Source organism: Mus musculus, chromosome 12 (assembly GCF_000001635.26).
Source record: "Mus musculus strain C57BL/6J chromosome 12, GRCm38.p6 C57BL/6J".
In the NCBI taxonomy this organism is placed as follows: Eukaryota; Metazoa; Chordata; class Mammalia; order Rodentia; family Muridae; genus Mus; species Mus musculus.
The window spans coordinates 45,970,364-45,997,993 of record NC_000078.6 but is presented as its reverse complement, the minus strand read 5'-3'; the positions used below and the strand labels follow the sequence as shown (position 1 = coordinate 45,997,993).

Here is a 27,630-nt window from a genome sequence, read left to right as displayed (position 1 = left end):
CTCAGTGTGTCATGGTATAATTTTACCTATCATTATTTCAGCTGAAGGTGCCATTTAGGAGTTCATTAGTGATTAATAGAACCCTCTATTGCTCAAAGATGATCTTGGATATTTAAAGAAAGCATTTAGTTTAGATTGATGGTTTTTTTTTTTTTTTTTTTTTTTTTTTGTAATCTCCTCACAATGACTCTAAAACAAACAAACTAAAAAGTTAAGGGTCCCTCCCTCCCTTCCTCTCTCCCCACTTGTGATGGCTTTCTTCTCTCTCAAGTGGGACTGAGGTGTCCTCACTTGGGCACTTGAGCTTGTCCCCTATACTGGGTCATAAAACCTTCACAAGACCAAGGGCCTTTATCCCCCATTGATGACTGAATAGGCCATCCTCTGCTACATATGCAGCTAGAGCCATGAGTCCTACCATGATTGCCTGCAAAACTCAGGATGTCCTCGTTCTTCATAGTGGAACTTAGGTGATATGCCCTACAGTAGGGAGATGGAACTTATAGAGCCCACCTCCAGCAGGAAGACAGGTCATCAAGTGAGGAATGGCTTTGCCATCCCACAGTCACATCTCTAACCCATAATTGTTCCGGTCTGAAAGAATTACAGGGATGGAAATGGAGAGAAGTCTGAGGAAAAGAAGGTCCAGTTATAGGCCTGAAGTGAGATCCAGCTCAAGGGGAGGTCCCAAGGCCTGACACTATTACTGAGGCTATGGAGTGCTCACAAAAAGGGACCAAGCATGCCTGCCCTCCAAAGACACAACAAGCAGCTGAAAGAGTCAGATGCAGATATGGTCACCCAACCAATGGACCAAACCTGCTGACCCCTGTTGAATTAGAGAAGGCTGAAAGAAACTGAAGAGAAGGGTGATCCTGTAGGAGGACCAGGAGTCTCAATTAATCTGGACCCCTGAGAGCTGTTAAACACTGGGCCACAAAACAGACAGCATATACCAGCTGATATAAAGACCCCCAACACACATACAGTAGAGGACTTCTGGGTCTGTGCTTATTCAGAGATGATGCACCTAATCGTCAAGAGAATTCAGGCCCCAGAGAGTTTAAAGGTCAGGTGGGGAGGTGGGTAGAAGCATTCACATGGAGACAGGAGATGGGGTGGGGAGGAGGTGGGGATGTGGAGCAGTCGAGGGTGGATCCGGGAAAGGGGGCAGAAAATGGAACATGGAGTGTAAAAAGTAAATTAATTTTAGAAAATTTAAAAAAATTAAGGCATCTTCATTTGAGAAGAGCATGTTCCTTATAAGTTTGCCACCAAAGTACAGGAAGAAATGATAGTAAGGTATAGTTCTCTGACCCTGCAATGTTTATTCCTCTATCAAATGAGAACCACACTGACAAGGCTGGAGTAGTGGACTCTTCTTACCTCTCTCTGCTTCCTGCATTGTGGGAACTCTGTGCCCAGGCCATTGGGTCTGGAGATATCCCCTGCTTGTTGTAGCTCAGGTGCTAAAAGAGAAGAAAGAATATGCATAATTCTTTCAGGGGGCATTAGAATGGCCCATTTTGGCATATTTTATGACACTCCCCACTAGACACTGAACATTTTGTGAGGTTGGCATTCAAATCGTGTTAGTTGGCTTTTGATAGCTTCTGCCAACTTCCTTTGAGCATATGATTAATCAGTACAATAAAAGTGGGACACTCTAAAATGCAGGACTGATGCCCGCGAAGGATCTTAAAACTTTCATTCCTTTATCAGTCATTCAAGACAGCTTTAGTGGCTTGTTACTGAAATATATTTTAGGAAATCTCCCGTCTAATCAGTGGACTGCCATCCCTGGGGAGAGATGTGTCTTCTGATTTTTATAAAGTTTCTCTTTTTCGAAATGAGGACGCACTGTTTTCTTCTTAGTAATATTGTCAGGTTCCTTTTGATAGTAACCTAGTAGTGGCTAAGAAATCTTAAGCCAAATTATCTTTAAAAGCCTCTTGGTAATGAAATCTGAATTAAGTTGGACAAGATTCTTCTATATACCTCTGCAGTTGGGGGATTTGGGGGAAATGCTTATTAAAATGTAGGAGGTCTTCAATTTTGCTTTTATTAATTCACTCACTTAACTCAGCTCCGTGTGCAGGGGACTGCAATTAAAAAAAAATAAAGCCAGTCTTTAAATTAGTCACAATTTAGCTGCAGAAAAATGTCTATAGATGTGTGGGAAGTATCTTAGACCAATTCTGTTTAACAATGACTTTACGGGGTAGAATTAATGCACATATAGAAACTTAACTAATCAGCCCCTGAAACTTCACTTTCAGCAGAAACCTTAGCAAAGAGCATGGCTCAGGGCTAAAGACTCTAAATGAAGAAGTAGCAAAAGCAAGCCAGCAGATACTAGATGTATACATCAACACAGAATAGAGAATCTAGATCAGACAATCATGTTCTCAGTTATAACTATGCAAGGGTATAATTATGTCCTTCCAAAAAATTTGGAAAAATCTGAATGCGAAACTCTAAATCCTTAAAATTGGTTTCTGCTATATTATCTCAGGAGTCTAGATACTTCTCTTTATTTATTTTAATAAAATATAGTTACATCACTTCTGTTCTACCTGTCTTTCCTCCTACCCTTCCTATATACACTCCTTCTCCAACACATTCAGTCTTCTCTTCATTAATCATGGTTGTTACATACATATAAGTGAATTAACATATGAATATAACTTGCTTATTTCCTTCAGTATTGCATTTATAATTTATCCCTAGGGAGATGAATCCCCTCCTGACTCCCCATGCAGTTGGTAATTGCCTGTAGCTTTGAATCTAGGGCTGAGATTCATGGGTTTTGTCCTATTCTGAGAAATCAGCTGGTGTCTTCCCTGTTCAAGTCTTCTTAAGGAATCTATGGTGTAATTTCATAGATGTAGCTTCCTTGCCCTAGCTACAAGAACTTATCTTGCAACACATTCCTTGGTCCTCTGGCTTTTCGGATCTTCTCATGTTCCCTTCTGTGATGCTTGCTGAGCCATGAGTACTGGAGTTGCGTGGTGGATATCAGTTGGGACTGGGTACACATACTAACTTGGACTCTGTATTTTCAATTTTTGCTTTCTGTAATGATCTCAGCTGTTGAAAAGAGAGCTTCTTTGATAAAGGGTGAGAACTACACTCATCTGTGGATATTTAAAGAACTATTTAAAATATGGTTCAATATTTTTTACACTCCATATTTTATCCCCCACCCTGTGGTTAAATATGTTTAAATGAATATTGAACCCCGCCTTTTATACAAAATTGAAAATTGAAAATACAGTGCTGAGTTTATGAATTCATTAACTATCATTTTATCTTCATACAGGAACTGAGTGGAAAATCCTCACCAGTAGGATCAGATTCTAGTTCCTAATGGCACATTTTTCAGAATCCCATCTAGTGTGATAAGGCAGAAACAGAACCACTCTGTGTTTCCATTCCTGATGCAAAGTCTCAGAGGTGAGGGAATTCTAAGAGGAAACAAAGGGTGTGAGCTGAAACATAAGGATTTATGAATATGTGGTGTTCAGGAAAAGCCTGCTGGCATGTATTCCTTTAAAAAATATTATTATGGTTTTCTTCATTCTTGTGTTTACCTTTAACAAGGGGTGACTAAGTTGCGAAACTTTTTTAAAAAATTTTTTAATTAGGTATTTTCTTCATTTACATTTCCAATGCTATCCCAAAAGTTCCCCATACCCTCCCCCCCACTCCCCTACCCACCCACTCTACACTTCCTGGCCCTGATGTTCCCCTGTACTGAGGCATATAAAGTTTGCAAGACCAATGGGCCTCCCTTTCCAATGATCTTCTGACACATATGCAGCTAGAGGCACGAGCTCTGGGGGGGTACTGGTTAGTTCATATTGTTGTTCCACCTATAGGGTTACAGACCCCCTTAAGCTCCTTGGGTACTTTCTCTAGCTCCTCCCTTGGGTGCCCTGTGATCCATCCAATAGGATCTGTATGATAAGAACTTCAAGTTTCTGAAGAAAGAAATTAAAGAAGATCTCAGAAGATGGAAAGATCTCCCATGCTCATGGATTGGCAGGATCAATATAGTAAAAATGGCTATCTTGCCAAAAGCAATCTACAGATTCAATGCAATCCCCATCAAAATTCCAACTCAATTCTTCAACAAATTAGAAAGGGCAATCTGCAAATTCACCTGAAATAACAAAAAACATAGGATAGCAAAAACTCTTCTTAATGATAAAAGAACCTCTGGTAGAATCACCATGCCTGACCTAAAGTTGTACTACAAAGCAATTGTGATAAAAACTGCATGGTACTGGTATAGAGACAGACAGGTAGACCAATGGAATAGAATTGAAGACCCAGAAATGAACCCACACACCTATGGTCACTTGATCTTTGACAAGGGATAGAAAACCATCCAGTGGAAAAAAAGACAGCATTTTCAACAAATGGTGCTGGCACAACTGGTGGTTATCATGTAGAAGAGTGTGAAATGATCCATTTCTATCTCCTTGCACTAAGGTCAAATCTAAGTGGATCAAGGAACTCTACATAAAGCCAGAGACAGTGAAACTTATAGATGATAAAGTGGGGGAAAGCCTCAAAGATATGGGCACAGGAGAAAAAATTCCTGAATAGAAGAGCAATGGTTTGTGCTGTAAGTTCGAGAATTGACAAATGGGACCTCTTAAAATTGCAAAGCTTCTGTAAGGCAAAAGACACTGTCAATAAGACAAAAAGGCCACCAACAGATTAGGAAAGGATCTTTACCTATCCTAAATCAGATAGGAGACTAATATCCAATATATATAAAAAACTCAAGAAGGTGGACTCCAGAAAATCAAATAACCCCATTAAAAAATGGGACTCAGAGCTAAACAAAGAATTCTCACCTGAGGAATACCGAATGGTTGAGAAGTACCTGAAAAAAATGTTCAGGATCCTTAGTCATCAGGGAAATGCAAATCAAAACAACCCTGAGATTCCATCTCACACCAGTCATAATGGCTAAGATCAAAATTTCAGGTGATAGCAGATGTTGGCAAAGATGTGAAGAAAGAGGAACACTCCTCCATTGTTGGTGGGATTGCAAGCTTGTACAACCACTCTGGAAATCAGTCTGGCAGTTCCTCAGAAAATTGGACTTAGTACTACCAGAGGATCCTGCAATACATCTCCTGGGCATATATCCAGAAGATGTCCCAACCGGTAAGAAGGACACATGCTCCACTATGTTCATAGTAGCCTTATTTATAATAGCCAGAATCTGGAAAGAACCCAGATGCCCCTCAACAGAGGAATGGATACAAAAAATGTGGTACATTTACACAATGGAGCACTACTCAGCTATTAAAAAGAATGAATTTATGAAATTCCTAGGCAAATGGATCACCCTGGAGGTCATCATCCTGAGTGAGGTAACCCAGTCACAAAAGAACTCACATAACATGTACTCACTGATAAGTGGATATTAGCCCAGAAACTTAGAATACCCAAGTTACAAGATACAATTTGCAAAACACAAGAAACTCAAGAAGAACAAAAACCAAATTGTGGACACTTTGCACCTTCTTAGAATTGGGAACAAAACACCCATGGAAGGAGTTACAGAGACAAAGTTTGGAGCTGAGACAAAGGATGGACCATCTAGAGACTGCCATACTCGGGGATCCATCCCATAATTAGCGTCCACATGCTGACACCATTGCATACATATACACTAGCAAGACATTTTCTTAAATGTTCATATAATTTCTTCCTACTTCTTCTCAGAGTCCCCTCTAATAAGGAAGAAAAATAAAAATAATAAAGAATGGCTGAGTGCAGGTCTGTGTACTGGACACTATCTGCAGAGCTCTGACCTGGCTGGAGTGGCCATATAGTTGTGCTTTCTGAGGAGAAGGGGAGTCAGTCTTCAGTGACCACTGGTGCTCTGGATCAGCTAAATGCTATGCACCTGAGTCAGATCTGGGAAAGTTGCTGGGTCCCTTATGTGGCCAGCAGGGGCAGCAGCTTGGAGCTAAGGCTTCCCTAGGCTTGGGCAGCTTCCAGCTGCAAAAGCTTTGGGCAAGAACTCTCTTTCTCAAAAGTGTTAGAGCTCTTATATGACAGATGTTCTCAGGCAATCTTTGATGAAATCATTCTTGAGCCTTTATTCCTTCTGGACAGGGACTTATATACATTTTGGGATGGATTAGGGTCTAAAAGCAGATGCTTTCTCTTGGCTTGATCTTAGCTGTTAAGGATGTCTTATCAGCATGTGGAGGAGCTTCAAGTGCTGTCACTACATGACTGGTTGCTATGGTCCTCTTCACAGAGGTTCAATGGTCAAGAATACATGAAACACCACCGTCCTCAGATCTGAGGATACTGGCACTTCCTAACCCACTCAACATTACCAAGTTTCTTGGCACAGTCCACTGCCCAACAGCTGAGAATGATGGCTCTTATTTGCAGTACCCTAGTGGAAGCTTCAAATTTGTGGAAAAATATTTGAGTTCTCTTTTACAAAACGTTCTTAATTCATCATTTGCCATTTAAGGGGATGGGTGAGGTGAACATAGGAGCCTGTACCTGTAATTTTAGGAAGTAGGGAGTAGGAAGACAGAAACGAGAGAATTACTAAGAGTTCAAGGCCAGTCTGAGTAACATAGTATGCTTGGAGTCAGGCTGGGATATACAGTAAGACACTTTCTCAGTAAAAGAATGAAAAAGAAAGAAAGGGAAAGGTCAAAGTATGGCAGAGTCTTGCTGACCTTAGTGTCTAGGGATTTAAAAGTTCTCATCTTTCTTGAATATTCTGTACAGGTAGTAATTGCAAATATTATGCAAGTTTAGGATTTCAAGAAGGTCAGTTTTGAAAACTGAAAACCATGCTCAATGAAGAGCATGGAGTAATTAAAAAAAAATCATGGACTGAAGTCTTGGACAATGTCTGTACTGCTGAAGTAGTACCTGGATACGTGTGACAAGTGGAGTGCAATCACAGGAACCCAAATCAAAGCAGCACAGGTGTGGAGGCCCACCTGGAATCCTGAAACACTAGAGGTGGATGCAAAAAGTCCTCAGAACAGACTCTCCGGACTAGTCTAAATGATGAATTCCTGATTCAGCAAGAAATGAGAAAGGCATCTGACATTAACCTCAGACCTCCACATTCACTTGCACACCTACACATGTGAAAACATACAAGTAAAGAGGATATAAATGCCATCTAGTTATACGTGTAGACATTTGAATAAGAATGAACAGAGAATATGTATGCCTGCCTCATTGTCCTCTACTTGGTGATTAATGGAGATGAAAATGTCCTTACTAACATATTCCCTCCTTGTCCACTATACCCAGTTATCGATAAGAAATTAGTAGCTCCTGTGTCTGTGGTACTTGTAGGGAGTATGGAAATTTCAGAAATTCAAAAGAAAGATGCAAAAATGTTATAGGGGACACACACACACACACACACACACAGAGAGAGAGAGAGAGAGAGAGAGAGAGAGAGAGAGAGAGAGAGAGAGAGGCACATGCAGATGCCAAGAACTAATATACACAAGTCAGAGAGAAGCATAGAGACACCACACCTCAGCAAAGGCTGACCTTTAAAATGGAGTCATCACAAAAGGTTGAACAAAATGCTTCTTTTGCCTTGGTAAACTGTTACATTTTAAAAGCACTGTTTGTTAAAATTATAGAGAAAACATCAACTACTATTATCAGCTCTCTGGGTTTTTAGTCCATTTTCTAAAACTATAAAGGAAAGCTGAAAACTCAGTAGAAGAAATGTGTCCAGAGAAGAAAGGAAAACATGGAGATTTGAACAAAAATGATAAAGATCACTCATACTGTTTTATTGAAATAATTAAATATGAAGTACATTGGAGACTGGTAAATAGTAATTGAATTAGCACATACGTGCATTAGTTCACCTTATCTGCCTCACTATAATTCAAAACTCCCAACAGTGTTTTCTCTCAATCCACATTATATTAATTGTTCCTTGCCTCCACCATCTTGGTTAGGAGCAAACTAGTTAGTATTCAAGGAAACCCTGAGTTCTCCTAACAACATTTAGAAAGTCACTAACAATTTAGTGTGCAAAATAGCCTTCCTGTCTCTATCACATTAGAAACTGTTAACATACATGCTGGCTGCCCAGGGATGTTCACCTCTTGGCTTCATGGAAGAATGAAGGCTTCTATTGAACTATGTTGTTGTACTTTCTCCATTTGGAAGAAAATCCTTGAAGCTTGTTTCTTCTCAACTCCACATTAAAGTGTTTGACTTCCAAATAGTCAGTTTTTGTTTTTGTGTGAGAGAGGTGAGACAGGTGTTTTGCATTTATCTACATAAGTTTTGCCTATTACAGGTCTTGTGGAACAAAACAGATAGGCTGAGTGAAGTGGATTTTTGTTCCATAAAGTTTCCTACTAAAATATTTTTACATTACTTCAATGTTTTAATTTACAGAAAATAGGAAATTGTTGATCTAGATTTTCCAGCCAATCAAATTCCTCTGTCTCTAATTGTCATTCTCTTCTTTGGATGAGGAAATAAAATGACAGATGCTTTGTGCCATAAATAGATTTTTTTCAACTGTGAACTAATGTTTACTTTAGTTTTAATATCAACCAATGGATTGGAGGAATGAGGATTTTGTTAGTTGAGATTCTCTCTCTTTTATTCTTCTTGAATAGCTGCAGAATGAAAAGTAAAAAGGTGGAGGGCGAGCTTATAACTAAATTTAACCTATGTCCTATTGGTAAATTAATCACAAGAGAAGTAAAACAACCAGCTGAGGTAATAAGTGTTGAAGGTAGGTTCACTGAGCCCTTTGTCTATATGTGTTTAACTCACATCTGACATTCTTATTCATTGGCCAGCATGTATGAAGAGGACTTGGGCCTCAGGATCCAGGTCCTAACAATTCTACGCTGCAATTTTTTTATGAAATCATTCTCAACCATTAAAGTTATCTTTCTGAATATAAATTGAGTTTTCCCTCTGGCCACACAATATTGGGGCAAGAAATATTCAGCTTGCTGTGACAGGTATGGTAGAGAAATATATTTCAATAGAGACTGCTTGGATAACAGTGCATACCATCACAGATGTTAGAGAAATGGCAGACAGTAGCATATTAGTTGGCTTTTTTTTTTCAAGATCAAATTTCAATCTATGTCTCAGTGACTTCTTTGCTATCTAGGTATCATGGCCTTGTGCTATGATTTGTCTTCTAACCTTTGCTAGTTCTCCCAAAAAACCCAACTGTGAGATTTTCTATACTCAGATAATTAAATAAAGGTCATATCAGCTCAACAAATATTCTTAGAACAAAAACAATCATATCAAGACTCAGTTGATTTCTGAGGTCTTCACAATGTTTCTGGGCATTTTAAGATGACTTAAAATATGATGTACTGTTTTAGCATTGTTTTGATGAAAGCCTAACTCCCCTACCCCTAAAGTAAAAATGTGATCCCGAATTGCCTTATTGATCAGCTCTATTTATCAAATTAGTAGATTGTTAGCTAAATCTACATTCTTCCTTTGTTCTTATGGGCCTGGCAGCAATTTCACAGACTTCAAAGAGAACAAAACTGGAAGTGTTGTATAAAAGGAAAAATTTTACACTAGCTATGTGATTTCACTAATGGAATGACACTGTAAATTGCAGCAAAACAGGAAAAATCCTTCCATTACTGTAAAATAAAACAATTCAAGATGGATAAAATGTATTAAATCCTACAAATGAGAAAGAAAAAAGTGGTAAGAAAAATCTGAAATTCTAGTGGAGAAAAATCAGCTTAGTGGAAATTGAAAATGTATGTAATAAAACTAATTCAAGCAGGATATTAATCTTGTGTAAAAAAGATAAAAGCATGTTAAAGCCTGATTGTAAAATATTAATGTGCTAAACCATCATAAAACTTCCCATATGCCCTTTAGCGATAGTATTGTTAATGATGATAAAAACTTATTTGCAAATTCTTCTTTTATGAAGTCTAGAAACTGAAAATCTAAAAAATGAAGACTAATGTAGTCATCTACTGCATGTAAGAGACAGGAAATTGTAGGGTAATGAGATCTAAGGTGACTACTCTCTTGAAATACTATTGTGCTGCAGATGAAGAGTCTTGTGTAGTCTCTGGAAAAACTTGGGGTGATTTGTGCTTGCCTCCTGGTAATATTGGGATATTCTTAGTTTCTTTACCCATGTTTTCCCATGTGTAGAGAACTTCAATAACTATACTTATATTGGCTCACTTAATAACTATGAAAACTTATTTCTCAACTTTTCATTTCTTCAGAAGCCCTGCATAATGAAAATAAACAGCAAATGTATATATCAAGCCTATTTCTACTTTTGCATTCAATTCTGAATTTTAGGGAATGGACACACTCAAAAGACATGATAGCTGAGGAAACATTTTGCATAACTGTAAGAAACAAAAATATTCTAGCAGGAAAGAGCAAACAATGGACCATCACAAATCATTTGGCTATATGTAAATCTTCATTTTGATACTTTGGAACCTAATGTTGATTAGTGTTGTTCATCACCATCACCGTCACCATCACCGTCATCATATTGGTAGTGCTGGTGGTTAAGACAGGTTCTCATTCTTTATCCCTGGCTGGCCTGGAACTTACTACGTAGCTCAGGCTCTTCTCAACATCAGAGATTTGTTGTCTTTGCTGCCTGAGTGCTGAGATTAAAGACATACACCACCACATCTTGCATCTTTGTAGAAATTTTAAACATATTTGGCTCAGTCTTCCAAGAATATTTCAGAATCCTATTATGTGGCATGTCACTGTCTAATTTATTTTATTTTGTAGATATCAATGTTTTACTTGAATGTATATATGTATACTATGTGCATGCATGGAACCTTTGGAGGTCCAAAGAAGGTGTCAAATCCATTAGTACTGCTGTTATGTATGATTGTAAGCCTCTATGTAGGTGTTGAGAAACTACATTTGCTTCCTCTGCAAGAGCAGTAAGTGCTCTTAACCACTGAGCCATTTTTTTTTTGGCCCTGCATATCATTATTTAAAATGTAGGTCTAATTAGAAATAGGCCACTGACTATACTCTTTGTTACTGATTTCATAAACCGGTAACTTAGGTCAGTGACAAAGCATGATAATGTGCTTTTGCATGATAAAGGACTGAGTGTTTGCTTAGCATGGATGAAGGACTGTGTGCAATCTCATATATATCTCTATTGTCAACATGATAGTGACACATGAAATGATCATTCTCAGACTCGTTGCTATGTACATTTATCTACTGTTTCCTTCAATTTTATTTAACCTTTTCCACAGTTATCTTTGATTCCTTCTTTTTATCTGCTTTAATGTCATCATCCTGCAAGTCTGAGAGACATGAGGAGGAACAAAGAGAAGTGTGCTCTCATCGTTTCCTTCCCATTTTGCTTTTATGCCCTTGTAGTTTTTTATACTTGAAGATCCAGAGAGAACTTACACAGCATAACACAGCTCAGGGAAGCTAGAATCTAGGAACAAAGCACGTCAGTGAAGACGGGATGCATAGTGTGGAGATTTCTGAGAACAAAGTTGATGTTGTATTAATTACTTTTCTCATGACTGCAAGCACACACATGACAATAGGCCATGTAAGAGGGGAAAGGTTTGTTCTGAGTCTTAGTTGGAGGAGAAAGAGTTCACAGTGACTGGAAGGCATAGAGGTATTTATGGTATCACGGATGAGTGAGAGGGAGTCCTCATATTCCTGGCAGTGCAGGAAGCACAAAGATATGAATGCTTGTGTTCAGATTGCCTTTTCCTTTGCAGCATCTTATTCAGTTCAGTACCACAAACACATATGTGGGATCATTCACATCTAGGGTAGGTCTTTTTGCTTCAATTAAACTTTCCTGGAAACTTCTTTAAATGCACGCCCACAGTTGTGCTTAAGAGGTGAATCCAAATCTAATCATATTGATGATGAAGATGAATTATCACAGGTGCACAATGGAATCGCTGTACTGAACCAGCTACTATTTCAACAGATACTTGTCTTGGAATATAAAGATAGCTGTATGACCCTTGAAAGGAACAGAAATTAGCATGGTAGCACTTTAAACATGTACAGCAAAATGGAGAAGGAGCTCAAAACAAATATTTTATATCGGTGGATTCACTGTCTTGAGTTTTGTATTCTTATTTGTATCATAGTAACTTGTAATTGATATGTATGCTAATTCATGTTTAAAAATCTAGTGCATGAGTACATCAAATCAACCACTACTATACTCTATAACTTTTTTTAATTAGAGATAAGCCTCAATAAAACATGATTTGCACCATCAAGCTTTACACATGATCCTGTGATCATATCACCCTGAATGTTGTTTGGATAAAACCATCAATAAATGTAAGCCTTCTTAATATGATGAGATGTTTATAGATAGGATCAGAAAGTGTCTTGGATATGATAGATTAGATTTAACAAACAAAACAGCTAGAGAGGTCTATTCATTTATTCTTTATATTTAAACTTTCACATATACTAGTTTAGAAAATACGTAGAGACATTAACCCCGACTTTCCATTAGACAGCATAGGGTTACTGAAATTTGGTTCTCTTACGGGATTTATGATTTCAGAAGCTTTAAGATTGGAGTAATCGGGTTATGGCCCCAAATCTCTTCTTTGCATTGGGTTGCTATATGGAAGGCATGAGGGGCTGCTCCGCTAGTGCCCCACTAATGCAGAGACCTTATACTTGTGTGGTTCATTTTAGAGCAGAATTTCAAAAACAGAAGACCACTTGGCACTGAATTGTGAACTATCCCGTGGGAGCCCCTACTGCTTCACTTGAAAGGAATTCCCAAAACAGTGACATGCACCTCCGTGGAAAATTTATAGCTTGTTTGAAAAATTCTTCCAAATGGATAACTCAATGCATCCAGTGAAGTTATACAAAACACACAATCACCCTGCACTTGAGTTTCTATATCTATGAGAAAACAATTATTATTTTTGACTTGTCTAAGTCACAAGATCTCTCTGAAGCCTATGTGAGATATGTGGCTAAGTATTTCATAAGTTGTTAAGCTCTACAAAGATATCAAATATTATTGTGAAAACTGACATCCCAAAGTATCTTTTCTTTCAGTATTACTATAATGAAGTCAAATGCCAAACATTCTCTGGAGCAATATTTTATTGTGTTTTGATATATTCAGCTTTTTCGGAGATGTTTAATGCAATTTTCGCTATACTTTATAGACCATAGCAATCAAAAAATTAAGTTGGCATTTCTCTCCATATTGATGAGATGAAATTCATATTATCCTGTGAAGAAAAATGGATTTTGTTTCTGTGAAGCCGCATATTTCTCATAATTCTATACCATGAGGTTCAAAGAAGTCTTTATGACCAGGAGTCCTAGTATATTGCTTTTTTTCTAAGATTTCTTTTTTTTGTTTTTTTGCTTGTTTGTTTGTTTTATGCATGGCTTTTCTCCTTAGTCATCATCCACGGGACTCCAAGAAGTCTTAGGGATATGAAGGCACAGACTTGAAGTCCAGCTTCATCTCCAACATTGTGGAAAGGAACTTTATATCACCATGCAGTGCCCTGTGGTTCACTATGCCACTAGGAGAGAGCTCCGGGAGAATGAATGACCTCCAGGGTGTCCATGTTGAGTCTAAGATTTCTTCTAACACACATGTAAAAAAATTTAAGCAGTATAATTAAAATTTATCATTTTCATAACATTTGTATTATTTATGCTTATTTTCCGAATTTCATTAGATTATTTTCTGAGTTTCCTTAATTTTGCACTTATTAATGAATTAAGTTGTTAAATAGAATACATTGATGCTAATGAGAATGACTAGATTTCCCTGGGTAAAAAAGGGAAAGTAGACAAGAAGGTTTTAAGTTTCAATTATTTATAAACTCTCAGAAGGAAACACAAGAACAATTGTTTCAAACTTCTTTTAGAGCAATGGGTACCTACTGTGAAGTCTCAGAACTAGAACCATACCAAAGAACACATCAGTCACATACCTTTTTGATAAGAAGTTCTCATTTGCCATCAAAAGCTAGCAATTGCCCTATCAGTGAACCAATAAGCAAAAGAATATAGAAAGTATTGCAAACATAGGAAGGAAGAACATTTTTTAAAAAGTTCTTATTGATGCACTTTATTGTGCCCATCACAACAAAACTTCTTCATTATGTGAATTACATTTAATGAAATATGTATCATTATAGAGAAAATCAGCTCTGGCTTTATCACACCTTGAACATGTCTTCCTTATTTAAATAATAATGGAAGCATCCCAGAGCTTAACTCATCCACAATCTCACCATGACTTAACACTGCTGTTGTCTCTTCCTTCATTGTTCTAGTTCTGTCGTTCTCTGTAACATCTTCTTTGACTCCTTATTTATCCTTTGATTAGTGTCCTTCCTGTACTTGAAGACCAAATGTTTTTTGATGGAGGCTTCTTGTCTTTTCTTTGCTTGCAGGATTCTCCTGTGGAAAATCTAAGTCAGCATTCATGCTGATTATTCCCTATCTAGCCAAAAATTCTTGCTGAGCCTAGGACTCAGAAAGAACAATTGCTGAGGACATGTGTGTTTTCTTGTCCTGTTCCAAATTTATGTTCAATGATGTTCAGTGATGAATTTAAAATCTTTTTTATCAGCTCCAAACTCTTCCTGTTCTTCTGTTGTTTAATTCAATAAGTAAAACTTGATGAATTATTAGGCTTTACTTCTTATCCTGTATTGTGTTATAAACAGTCATTCTAAGGCTAAAGAAATATCCATGATGATAGTAGCCATATGTACATAATATGTACATATTTACAATTATATCTATTTATTATTATTATTATTATTAAGAAAGTCTCATATTTCTACACACAGGGTAATAGTGATATCATTTAATCTCACCAGAAGTCTTCATAACATTCTGGTTTTTTTCAGTCCATCAAAGGGTACATTTGTCATGGAATATGGTCATGTTCTTTTGGGTATAGTCAACATAGTGACCTTTCTGGTTTACTCTTTCATGCTCTCTGTGATTGGCACAACATAAGCTAAGATAAAGCAGAGCTAGCAATACTCCAGCAAAAAAAGTATACACACTTTCCTAGATGGAGTCTATTTTCACGGTTTTAATGCTATCTGAATTGTGAACCTTCTGAACTATGTTAATTGAATTTTAGGTTTTATTAGATTTCTTATTCCGATGAAGTTTTAAGTAAGGAATTATAATTAGAATGCATAAGTGAGTTAAATGATTCCCCTATTAGAAACTTAAAACACAGCATATTTCTTGTCGTTTCTCCTAAGGGTTACTAGAGATTTGAAATTCCATTTCATCAACATAGATATTATCCAAAATTCTGCTATAATAAAATATATGTGCAATTGGGGTATAAAGATAAAAATCAATGAACTGTTTCTATATCAAAAAGCAAAGATGATAAATAAGGCAAAAATAATTACCATATTCTCAGTCATCAACAGAAAGCAGATGATATACTGACATCATAGACACACCTACAGTTCAAAAAAAGTCTAAAGGTAGGCTTACAACTGAGCATCATGAAGTATGACAGAAGAAGACTACTAATCCTCAAAAAAGCATCGGTGGTTTTCTAGGCAAAGAGATAGACATCTGAAATTTTATAATTCACCCAAGTTTGACCAGTTCAAAATTTAAACCCAACTCCATCTGTTTGTCTGTAAAACTTGTGCTATTTCTGTGATTAGTAAAAAGATGTATTTTTGTGTGTTCAAAAATAGTTAATTGAATCATTATTTGAAGTCATAAAGGAATACTTATAAGAAACAAATGATTGGTATTTATTCTCAAAGAGTTCACAAAGAAAGATCTGGAAAAAGATGCATCTAAATATTCTTGGTAGAAAGAGTTGCATGATAGCCATCAATATGGGAAAGTGGGAACACATTCAGTAAGTAGTTTTTATTTCAGACTCAGTCAAGGATGGGAAGATACATGTGGCCAGTTTATAACGAAAATGAATTTGAACTTAATTCAGTGTTCTACAGGGAGCCATGCCAGTGTTCTGAGAAGCATAATTACTGACATGTAATTTTATTCTAGGATGTTTAGCCTGATATTAGAATGTAAAAGTAATTCATATATGGGAGAGGAAATAGAAAAACAGATCATTGTAAAAGGTCATAAAAACATGTGGATAGTGATCTGATGGGAACGGTACAAGGTAGCAGAGAAAGTCTGTCTGATTCATAGACCACCATACATTTGAGGAATCATCATGATTGATCCTCAAAAATTAAATTTCAGCCTGACTTGTTGGATCAACCTGTTGTGATAGCACTCAGGAAGGAGAATCAGGAGAATTAGGAGTTGAAAGTCACATATGGCTACAAAACAAATTGTATTTCATCATGGACACCATGAGACTATATCTCCCAGAAAGAAAACAGCAGGACAGACAGTAGCTTGTGATGTGGTTATTCTGAGGCATGCAGCTTTGGGAAAGCAATGCTTCCATTTAGATTCAAAATACCTATTTTTCTTTTTTCTTTTTTTCCTGACATAGGGTTTCACTCTAATGCAAAAATGATCTGAGTGAAGCTTACTCTGTATCCCAAACTGTCCTCAAACTCACAGTAAACCTTTTATTTTTAGCCTTCTGGATTTTAGGATTAGAAGCATGAGCCACCATACCCATCCCAAATCACGTTTAACACAAAAACACCATTGATTCTTGAAAATATTTGAAATAATAGTTTATGTATTCTAAGTAGTGACTCATTCCTTAAAGCACATGGATCTTTCTGATAGGGGACTTATCCAGCTACATAGTCAAACAGCAGGTTTTAGGAGAGCCTACCTTTATTGGTAGCATACCTTAATTTCTAGGGTCCTTGATTTAATCTCATTTTTAAATATATATATTTCTACATTTTGGGTTTGACCAAAATCTAAGACTTTAGATTTATAAAGATTGTCCTGTTTAGAAAAGTATATAATAATAATGATAATAATAATAATAATAATAATAATAATAATTTGCCTTACTTTTCTTGGCTGTTACATAATATTTTGAATGAGACACTAATGTGAAATTTCTCTAGATATAAACAAACTTCTGCACTTTCAACAGTTTGGTCTCTTGGTTCCTTGGTAGTCTTTATATTGCTGCTTGAAACTTTCGATTGAAGCTAGATTGCTTGAGTATTTGGATGCACAGAGGAGTTTGACAGAAGACTGGTTCTTCTCCCAGCAGTGTGCCATATGTAAGAATTATGAGTACATATTTAGACTTAAATGATACTCTAGGGTCAAAGGAACAAGAAAGAAGCACCAGGTGGATTAGAAAACTAGGAAGTAAAGCATAGCCACTTTATTTCTGTTAACTGTCTGCAGGAAATTCTTTAAGGTATACCATAGTATGAAGATGTAAAAATTACAAAGTAAAATTTACTAGTGAAGCAAGCATGTAGGCTACAGAATCTAAAGCGGAATGTCACAAAACAGATGTTTCATTTACTATGGCTGGGGGCGAAAGACCATGTAGGTATTTTATGACTTTATGATGAAGAAAATAACAGTTTCCTGTGGCATGATATTAGTGTTCAAAAAGGGAAAGTCATAAGATTCAAGGGGAAGAGGCAAAGCAAAGTAACTTCATGCACAATTATTTATTAAGCACATGAATAACACCAAGAGAAACAGGCAGTGAACTTCATTTAAAGATGTTCTGAGCACTGATAAAACACACAGACATTGAAAGAATAAAAGCACACAATAAATCGTGTTTCTTAGAAATGCCGAGCACAAACAACATGCTACTTTTAAGCTATAACAAGAATGGTTAAGTTCTGAATATGCTTTCACCAACTTAAAACATACTCATTTCCTTAACAGATAGGAGACAAAAGTATTTTTGAAAGGAAAAAGAGATGCATGGGAAGGGGGCACGGTGGGAAGGACATGAAAGGAGTTGGAGGGGGAATATAGGAGTAGGTGTAATCATATTCCATTGTGTACATGTATACATTTTCAAAAAGTGAAAAAAATGGGATGAAAATCTGTAAGCTTGATTTGTGTTTAGCTAATAATCTTCATTCTAAAAATGATTTTCTTTAATTGTTCAAGATGTTTATCATGTGAGTAATGATTCTGAGGGAATTAAACTGCTTTCTAAAAGTCTCAATAGTGAGCCTTTGTTTCTCAGTGTCATGGTGAACACTATTAAAAAGAATTAAATTTTACACAAAGGCTAAGGATATTTGAAGCAATCTACGGGGACACAAGCTGATTGAAAACCAAACTAGAAGAAATTAGCTGGATCAACATTCAGACACAGCAGAATAAAAAGGGATTGGCCATGCCTTTCCTGGTGGAGCTCTAAGAAAAGGAAGCCATGTGGTGGACAGTAGTGGGGAGACTCAACTAAAAGCCAAGATCTTTGGCTTCCCCTACTCCAACCTGAGAGAGCATTTCACTCATCCTGCCTATTTTCAAAATGCTTCCTAATCTTGACTCATACATTTATTGTTACTGTGTGAGATTTACATATAGACATGTAGCCAGCACGTAGGAAAGACTGAACAAAGAAGGCTCACACAACCAGAAAGGTTGAGACAGAGAGAGCAATAGGAGACAGGGTGGCTGAAAAGAGAGGATGACCCTGGGTTTGTTTTTTCATCTTACTTTTTCCATTGACCAAAATGACATTTTGCTCACTTAGAGGTAAGACTTTTTTGAGAACACAGCCACGAAATTCTTTTCAGCCTGAACGACATAGTCACTTTTGTTTTTGTTTTAGTTTGGCTTGGCCTGCAATCTTCCACGATTCCTTTTATAGAAAATTGTAACATCAGATTCACAACGCTCTCTAATTTTTGTCAATAATAAAAAAAAAAAAAGAATGTATCAACGCACTGTTTGGTGACATTTTAAAATGCAGTAACGACTTTTAATATTCATAGACACACTGCCCTAAAAATAGAAACTGCTGTTTTCCCTCAAATTTGGAAACATGGAAGGCATTTACCTGAAGCCTCTTCAGGGGAGGCACCTCGGTTTTCAGCTTGATAATGGGCTTGGGATCACACTGTGCATCTACACATCACTGACAAAGGAGAACATTAGAGTGCTCTCATTTCAGGGTACTTCTGACTATTGCCCTTCAGAGATACTCTGGAGACAGAATAATGGTGTCTCATAATTTCAGCCTATCTAGGTATTTAGCACAGCTTCTGCCAGGCAGTAATTCACTCGTATTTATTTTTCTCAGGATGCAACAGTGGTCTGAATTAAACATTATGATACATACCTGTACAAGCATAAACTATTTTTTCAAATTTTCCTAGTCAAGATTTCTTTCTCAGAGAAGAAAATTAGACAGGTGCAGCACACCAAATGAGATGAACTTTGTCCTCAAAGAAAATTGGTTTTTCCTTTTCAATTTCATTTCAAAGAGATCTGACAAGTGTGGCTTTGAACAAACTTTAACAGCACAATATCCTTTGTGTAAGTTTTCCCTTGTCAGCTTTTCCATTCCAGCAGGAACTTAGAACAAAGTGGATGCTGCCCTTTGAGTTGAGAACTTCATCAGTTGAATGAACACTAGCATAGTGCAGCAAAATTGAGGGCATACTCTCTCTTAGAATCTCAACAGTGCAGTGTCTCAACAAATATAATTTCTCTATCTGCTGCAAAGAGAGACACTCACCATGCATTTTCTTTTATACATCTTTCCTCCTTCCTCCTTCCTCATAGCCAAGCTATTTGGCACCTCACCCACTTGAGACTGTACAGATCACACCATGAAGTCTCCAACTGTGTGTAGAGCAAAACCAGATTATTGGTGATATTGTTTAATCCAACATTATTTTGTCTCAGTATGATAGGGAGCCCAGTACAAAATTAGACTTTCAGATGTGTGCTAGGGGTTTTGGTTTTGCTTTGTTATAGTGAAAGGAAAGTAATGTAATTTTCTATGTGTTTGGCTTTGTTTCAGTTTTAACCTGCTTTGTAGCTTAGTGATGATTTAAAAGGAAGACTCAAGTGCAGAGGGGAGAGAAACCATAAAACCCTGCTTTCCAGAGATTCTAATCTTTATTGCACATGAGCTTGCATGGCCCCTCCCTCCTTGGAGCTTTACATTGTGTGTAAATTGTCCTTCTCCACACTGGGAACTGCTGCCTTGGCAGGTTATTTTTCTTTGCAGTACCCTAACTTTCTGAAGGGATTGTGTTACAATTGCTTCATGCTATCATTCCTTTTCTCTTGGTTTCAGCTATTCCTTTCATCTATTTTCCCCCTTCCACATTAATATTTAAAGACTGTACTGGTGTCAAACATTCATGTAGATACAACTTAAATGCAAAGTGAATAAGGTTACAGAATAAGTCCATGCCCAATTTAATTACAGCATTTTGATTAACACAGATTGTAAGTAGTTTGAACTAAGAATTTTAAGTTGCTCAGCTTGAATATTACAAAGACTAAGTAGAGATTCAGGATAACTTTGACTCAGAAACTGCCAGAAAACACTCTGATTAACCAATTTAGATGTACTATCTAATTAAGGACCTAAATATCTTTGGGATCACAGAAATTCATGTTTATTGATAAGATAAAATATTTATTACTCAGAGAGCTGAATTAGCAAAAAGAGAAACTCTAATCAGTTACTAAGTTCCAGAAGGAAAAAGAAATAAGGTTGGTTCAAGTTGAGTGCATGATACTTATGAGCAGAGCTGGCTTATTTATTCACAGGCCACACTTCCAGAAAACTGTATTCTTTAAAGCTGATGTTGATGAAGCCTGTGACCAAATTTCTAAACTGGTTCAATGGATAATGACTGTGCATGGCAATCTCTAATTGAGAATAATGACTAGGCAAAGAGGAACAGGCACAGAGAAGAGATCTAAAAACTCCAAGGACAAGGGCGAAGGACCGTGTGACTTTCACACTCATTAAACATCTTTAACAGAAAAAAAAAGTTTTCTCTTTGATTCTTTTGTACAAATCTAAGGTATTTTCTATTATTAACATAACAACTATACAAATTGCAAATATAAGGGAATGGGAAAACACTTCAAGCATCTAAACGGTACTTCCTAGAGTCTGAAACCCAAGCATTGAGAGAAAGCAACACGTGGATTTCCCAATCCGGAACCCGGCAGCAATGCGGAGGTGACTGATATCTCTTTATAAGGTTTGGTTTTTAAATGATTCCTTGAGGCATCCCCACAGGAGGTAAAACCAGGCTTAAATTCTGTAAAGTTTGGATGCAAGAAGTAAAATAATTGATGTCTAGGAGGTGTCCTTCAATTTGAAAATGTTTATAAACATTATATGCACAGATTTTAACTCGTGACTTTTAATATAGCAATCATGACTTCTGATTGAATGGTATGGCATGAAAGGGGAGCCTCACTCAAATCAAGCTTACATCCCATTGCTCTTTCAAGGTCAGTGTCTGATCAAATGAGATTGACCAAACAATTCCATCTACCTGTTGGCAATTTTACTTAAATAATAATTTAAAAATTGAAACATACACGCACACAAGTTCCAGTCATTATAACTCCAGTATAGCAATTGAAAGAGGTAAAGTCTTTGTTTGGACAAGCCTTCTGCTTTGATTTATACCTTCATTCTGATACCTATTTTATTTCAGAGTAAAACTGTGTGGGTGTGTATAGGAGGGCTGAGGGTAGGTGTGTTTTCCTAGATTGATCTTCAACAACTGAAGTAGGGTCTCTCATTGTATCCAGAGCTTGCTAATTATAGTGGGTTTAGATAGCTAGACTACCCCTGGAATATTTGGTTCTTATATCCCAAGCTTCACGGAAGCTGTCACACTTATTATTCTGTACTTGAGTACTATGGATATGAACTGTGATTCTCACAATTGTATGCTTAGCTAACCAATATTTGCACCCAACCAATTGACAGAAGCCACTGACCCCTGTGATTGGATTAGGGGAAAGCTGGAAGAAGCTGAGGAGGAGGGTGATCCTATAGGAGGACCAGCAGTCTCAATTAACCTGGACGCCTGAGATCTCTCAGACACTGGACCACCAAACAAACAGCAGCTGATATGAGTCCCCCAACAAATATACAGCAGAGGACTGCATGATCTGGGTTTAGTCAGAGAAGATGCACATAACCCTCAAAAGACTGGAGGCCACAGGGAGTTTAGAGGTTGGTTGGGGTAGGTGTTGGGGCATGGGGACAGGGTTGTGGGGATGAAGTATGGAATAATATGGAACAGTCAGAGGGTGTACAGGAATAAAGTCTGGAGTTTTTAATAAATAAATAAATAAATAAATAAATAAATAAATAAGATTGAAAAAAAGAGAAGAAATCTCTGAAAAAAGGGTGAAATGGAAAGAAGGGGAGAGGAAAGTAGAAGATCTTGCTTAGACTAATAATGTCATGATTTGTCATATAGTCTTTACATAAATATTTACTCCTAAGAATATAGCTCCTAATAGTTCAGATGCGGAATCCTGAGTCATTAAAATTAATAAAAGGTAGGCTATCAAGACATCTCTTATTTATTTGTTTACTTACTTAGTTTTGTGACACTCCATGCCTCCATAGAATTGTACACACACACACACACACACACACACACACACACACACACAATCAGACCACCAATGTTAGAGCAGCAAGTTCTGTTCTCTGCCTGAAGTGGCACTGGAGATGCTCAATCCAGAAGCCTGACATTTGAAGATCTTTTAACTGTGATTCTTACATGTAGAGAAAAGCAGAGATTTGTTCATGTCCCTTTCTAGAGGGAGGAAAGGGGTAATTATAAATATTATGAAAATCCTTTGTCACACATTTCCATACTTAAATTGATTCAAGCTCATGCTTTTAGCTTATGCTTGTAACTCGAGCACATGAGAGGCTGAGGCAGGAAGATGGAAGTATTAGCATGATGGAAGCCTAGTATTAATCTAGTTTTGGCTACAAAGTATATGCATATTTCCGGGGGACCTCATAGAGCTTTGAAGTGACACAGAAAGCACTTAACAGAGGGCTGCTTGACTCAGCATTTCCAACAATATCAGTGTTCTCTAGGACCAGAAGCTGAATACAGATGCTCTTGAAGGGAAAGGATGCCTGCTGACCACCTTGACATTTAAGTTTAAATATGAGTCTAGGGTTTGGGTCTTTTGCTTGTATGCAAATGTCCTGAGGCAACTAACAATCTGAATGTCACTACAAATATCTCCTTACCTGTAAATAAGGATTATGCTATTTTTCAGTCCCCAGCATTGTTGAAAGATGGTTCATAAATTAGGACATGTTATATGATAATATTTGTTACTAATGTTTCATTTCATAACCTCTTTCAGTTTAGTGCAATAGCAGTAGTCTGTGGAAACCCAAATCCACTGGCAGAATAAAATCTTGATTATAGACATACTACTTTTTGAATAGCAGTGATGGGACTCAGGAAAAATATGAACAGTAAGTGATTGGAAAAGATTGAAGTCTTAATTTCTAAAAATCAAAATCAACTAACAATATTACTAAACCTGCTATATGGGTCCCCCCACTGAAGTTCAAGGTGTTGAGAGTGAAGCCCGCACTACATTGTGGTCTGGGAAGAATAGATATTAGGTTCTTTATAAGTTATATACTCATCTGAACTAAGAGCCATAAAAATCTTCAGTGTAGACTTGATAGACTTATTTCAAGGTTAAAATGGATTCAATGTCTATTTTTAAGTCCATGGAATGTTGTTTTTAAAATAGTTTATGTATAAAATGTCTGTTACAGAATTAGTGTCATAATATGCTTTCAAGGTTGCCATAACTAGATTATGAGGGCTAGTGAGTAAGACATGGTTCATAACTTAGAATGGAAGAAACAATAATATCTTCAGCAAATCTGTACATTTGAATTTTCAGATCAACACGTATACTAGGGTTCTCTAGAATACATATATATATATATATATATATATATAATCTGTTCTAAAAGAAGCTAACAAACTATTCTATATATTTACCAGCTCTATTATAATGTGTGATGACAGTACTGATAGAGCAAATAAAAATTAACAGTGGGATTAAATATACTGGAATGACTGAAAGGCTTCAGTCCAGCTAATCCAACAATCTCCAGTTGTGAAAGAAAATCCAGAAATCTGGTAGTTACTTAGTCCCACAAAGCTGAGTGTCTCAGTTGGTTTTCTGCATAAGTTGAAATCTCAAAGAAGTTTACTCTAACGGATGTGCTGGCAAAGTAAGTGCAAGCAGTCAAAGAGCTAATAGCATTCTTCTTCCATTGTCTTTATAAACGCCTTCAGCAGAAGGTCTGGTCCAGATTAAAGTAGAGCCTCCAGATCTGGATTAAAGCATGTATCAATTTGTATTAAAAGTGTATGTGTCAGTTTTCCTCAAGATCTAGATGAAAAACAAAAACAAAAAACAAAAAAAAAAAAAACAAAAAAAAAAACAAAACAAAAAAAAAAACCAACAGCAACAACAACAACAAAAACTGTGTCTTCCAGGATCAAGATCCAGATAAAAGGCATATGTTGTCTTCCTGCCTCATGATCCAGATTACTGGAGTACCTTCCATTTCTGTACTATAATTCATTCACTATATAGTCAAGTTGACAACGAAAAATAGCCATCACAATAAGTAAAAACAAAGAAGATATACAGAAGAGTGCACTTTGTGAAACAAAGAGTCGTTAGGAGCAGCAGAAACCTAAAACTTCTCAAGATACACATCCAGAAATTTATCTTAATCAGAGATTCACAGAAAGATATCTCACATTTCAGGACGAAAGACACAAACCATCTAAGTTGTTAGTTGAAATAGAAGCTAATAAAGGATTATATACATTTATGGGCTTTATTATAATGTGTGATAAGAGTATTGATAGAGGAAGTAAAAAATTAACTATATGATTAGATGATACAAAAATTTGGGAAAATATAAAAATCTGTATAAAAATTTAATTAAGCAATGGATCTAATGAATAAAATATAGAAACCCCTAATTGCATTATTAGCTAGTAAATTACTGAAATACTATCAGGCATTTATATTTTTATATGTAATATTTCTGCTCCTAAGTGACTGCCATTGGATTGATAGGTGCAGTCACACGCCCACTGTGAGAACATGAGGCTCCTAGACAACCAGAGCTGAGTTTATGTCTTAAAGAGTAGGGCCAGATATAACTGTTTTGTCAGTATTCATAGGAAAGAGTGCTATGGGATCCTTTTTTAAATACAAGAGATGTAAGACAATTTCAGGCATTGACAAGTGAGGGGTCAACCAAAGGACACATTTTTCTTTTTGTGAATTTTTGGCAAGAGAAACAGAAAGAGGGGCCATAAAAGGACATTTAAAGAATGGTTAATATAGACAATGCCCATCTCCAGCAGAAATTAATTTGACAAATCAAATGGTAACAAGACTTCAATGTTATAAAACCTGAGAATATCTGAAGTTTTTTATTAGAACAACAGCTAGTTAAGAAGAATTTGGATTTTGTGTTGATTTTCTTTGTATTTAACTGTCTTTTTTCTTAACCCAGTAATTTTCTTTGTGGACTAGCATGCCAATGTATGGTTTGGTAACTTTGAAAAACATGGTTTATTTTTTCCCAATTAAACCAAAAAGCCCCCACAGGAGTCACTGTAGTCTATTGGTTTAAATATGTTTTCAATCATTGGCTTCTTTAAAAGGTTTATTATTTACTAACATGAAGTAATGGTTTCATCCAATTTAATCTAGTTTATCTTGTCATTAGGTATTTAGGGCATGTCCTGAATTTCAAAATATCCCTTGGGAATTCTGTACAAAATGCCAAGATTGAGGAACATTGGTTAAAATTCCCGTTTACAGGATAATATGCACCTTTCTCCCCTAGGGAAGATCAGCAATTTGCTTCTTGCTCCAGTATTACTCAAGCAAAACAAACTCAGATTCTTGGTATAGATGACTTGGCAGCATTGGCCGGACTCTGCTCTAAGTAAACAGGTAAAATAGTCTTCCCCAGTGAGGGGGCTGTAAGCAAGCATAGGGGTACACATTTTCCTTTATTAAAATTGCTGCCAAGTGGCTAACAAAGAGCTTACAAAGTACCATGTTCTGGAGACCCTAAATCTATGAGGAGCTTGGAGCTTGTGATCCCTATGTCCCATGACTTTATCCTAAGATTCCAGTATTCTCATTCCAGTTTTCATCTTCCATTTTAAGATACAACCAAAAAATAAAGTCTGATTTTTTAAAATGAAAAATGTATTCCTAATTGAATTATATTTTTTTCCAAAATTATACTTGCATGTCTGTCTGTCTGTCTGTCTGTCTGTCTGTCTTTGTGTGTGTGTGTGTGTGTGTGTGTGTGTGTGTGTGTGAGATGTGTGGTGGTCAGAAGACAAACGTTAGCAGTCAACCCAGCCTTTCAACCATCTTGGTTTTAGGGATTAAACTCAGGTCATCAAACTTGTTTAAAAATAACTTTCACCCATTGAGCCAACTCACAACCCCAATATTTTTTTCTTATGTCAGTAAAAAGGACTGTTTGATAAAGAAAATATTGCATTGAATATATGTTTTTATATATATGTCCATCTCAATGGAACGTGACATTAAACACAAACTCAGAGAAATGATTATGCATGCATATTAAAGAGAAAGATACCTCTAAAAGATTATATAGGCATTAAGTAACACCCCTATTCAGAAAGCTTGTCACTCAGTTAACTAACTAATGTTGCCTACTGGAATCTTCTATGAAAGCCAGGCCAGGCGGGGAATGCTTGACTAGTCTTTGTGTCCAGTATCATGACAGTCTTCCTTAACAGAAACACATGTTTTCCTACTATTTGTTAGACTTTAAATATTCTCACTGGATTTTTAAGTCAGTGAACTGAAGGAGGAAATAGGAAGATCGGAGATCTTAACAATCAACCTGAAGTCTGGTAAAGAGGCATTAGCTGATCAAGGAAGTCAATACCAGGAATGCCTTGAAGCAGGGAGCCTTAATGAAACTTCTCAAAACCAAGGTGACCAGAAGCTGTTTGCACTGATGCCGAAGCTTGTCAGGGGAGGCATGGATGCACCGATTGTTCAGGTCCTGAGAGAACTTCTCTAAGCCACCCAACCTGGTTTTAAAGACATACTTTGAATAAAAACTTCAAGGAGTTATGAATGAGTTTCTTGAAAAAGATAGATGCTTACTTTTCTGTAGTCTTCATTTTTCTTTTGTCCCAGACAATTCCAGACTCCATTCCCATATTTTTCTCTCTATGTATGTGCAAAAACTAAGGCTTTGTGCACTCTGTTACTATGGAAACAGGAGAGAGAGAGAAACAGTTTATGTATTTCAAAAGCTGTCAGCCTGTATACTGTGGATTTTGACAACTAAACCTTAGCAGGAACAATCCTTCCTCTAGTTCTCATGCCTGACACCACAACGTTTATTTCTTATACACACGTGATTCACTTAGGAAAATTAAAGATCTATTTATGTATCTTTCTTGCAATCCATTTTATACTTAATGTAGTGTCCAGAGGACAGAGAGCAGCACTGATGACACAGTTAAAAAATGTTCTTAATAAGCACTTATTAAATCAAAATGAAAACAGAGTTAGCAGGCATCACAACTC

General features: G+C 36.7%; 1 long non-coding RNA gene and 1 other non-coding gene across 2 annotated transcripts in view; both read right to left on the bottom strand.

Annotated features, from left to right (window-relative positions):
* The window catches only part of Gm33811, a 141,972-nt gene extending 114,671 nt beyond the window's left edge, over positions 1–27,301 (bottom strand). Inside the window, exons 1-2 of the long non-coding RNA XR_381573.2 lie at positions 27,202–27,301; positions 1,387–1,469 (exon numbers count right to left, since the gene is read on the bottom strand). This is a non-coding gene — a long non-coding RNA (predicted gene, 33811). The remainder of the gene's footprint in view (positions 1–1,386; positions 1,470–27,201) is intronic.
* On the bottom strand, positions 13,445–13,651 carry Gm24948. The gene has a single exon (XR_003950310.1). It is a non-coding gene; the product is annotated as a small nucleolar RNA SNORA73 family (small nucleolar RNA).
* Positions 27,302–27,630: the final 329 nt, after the last annotated feature.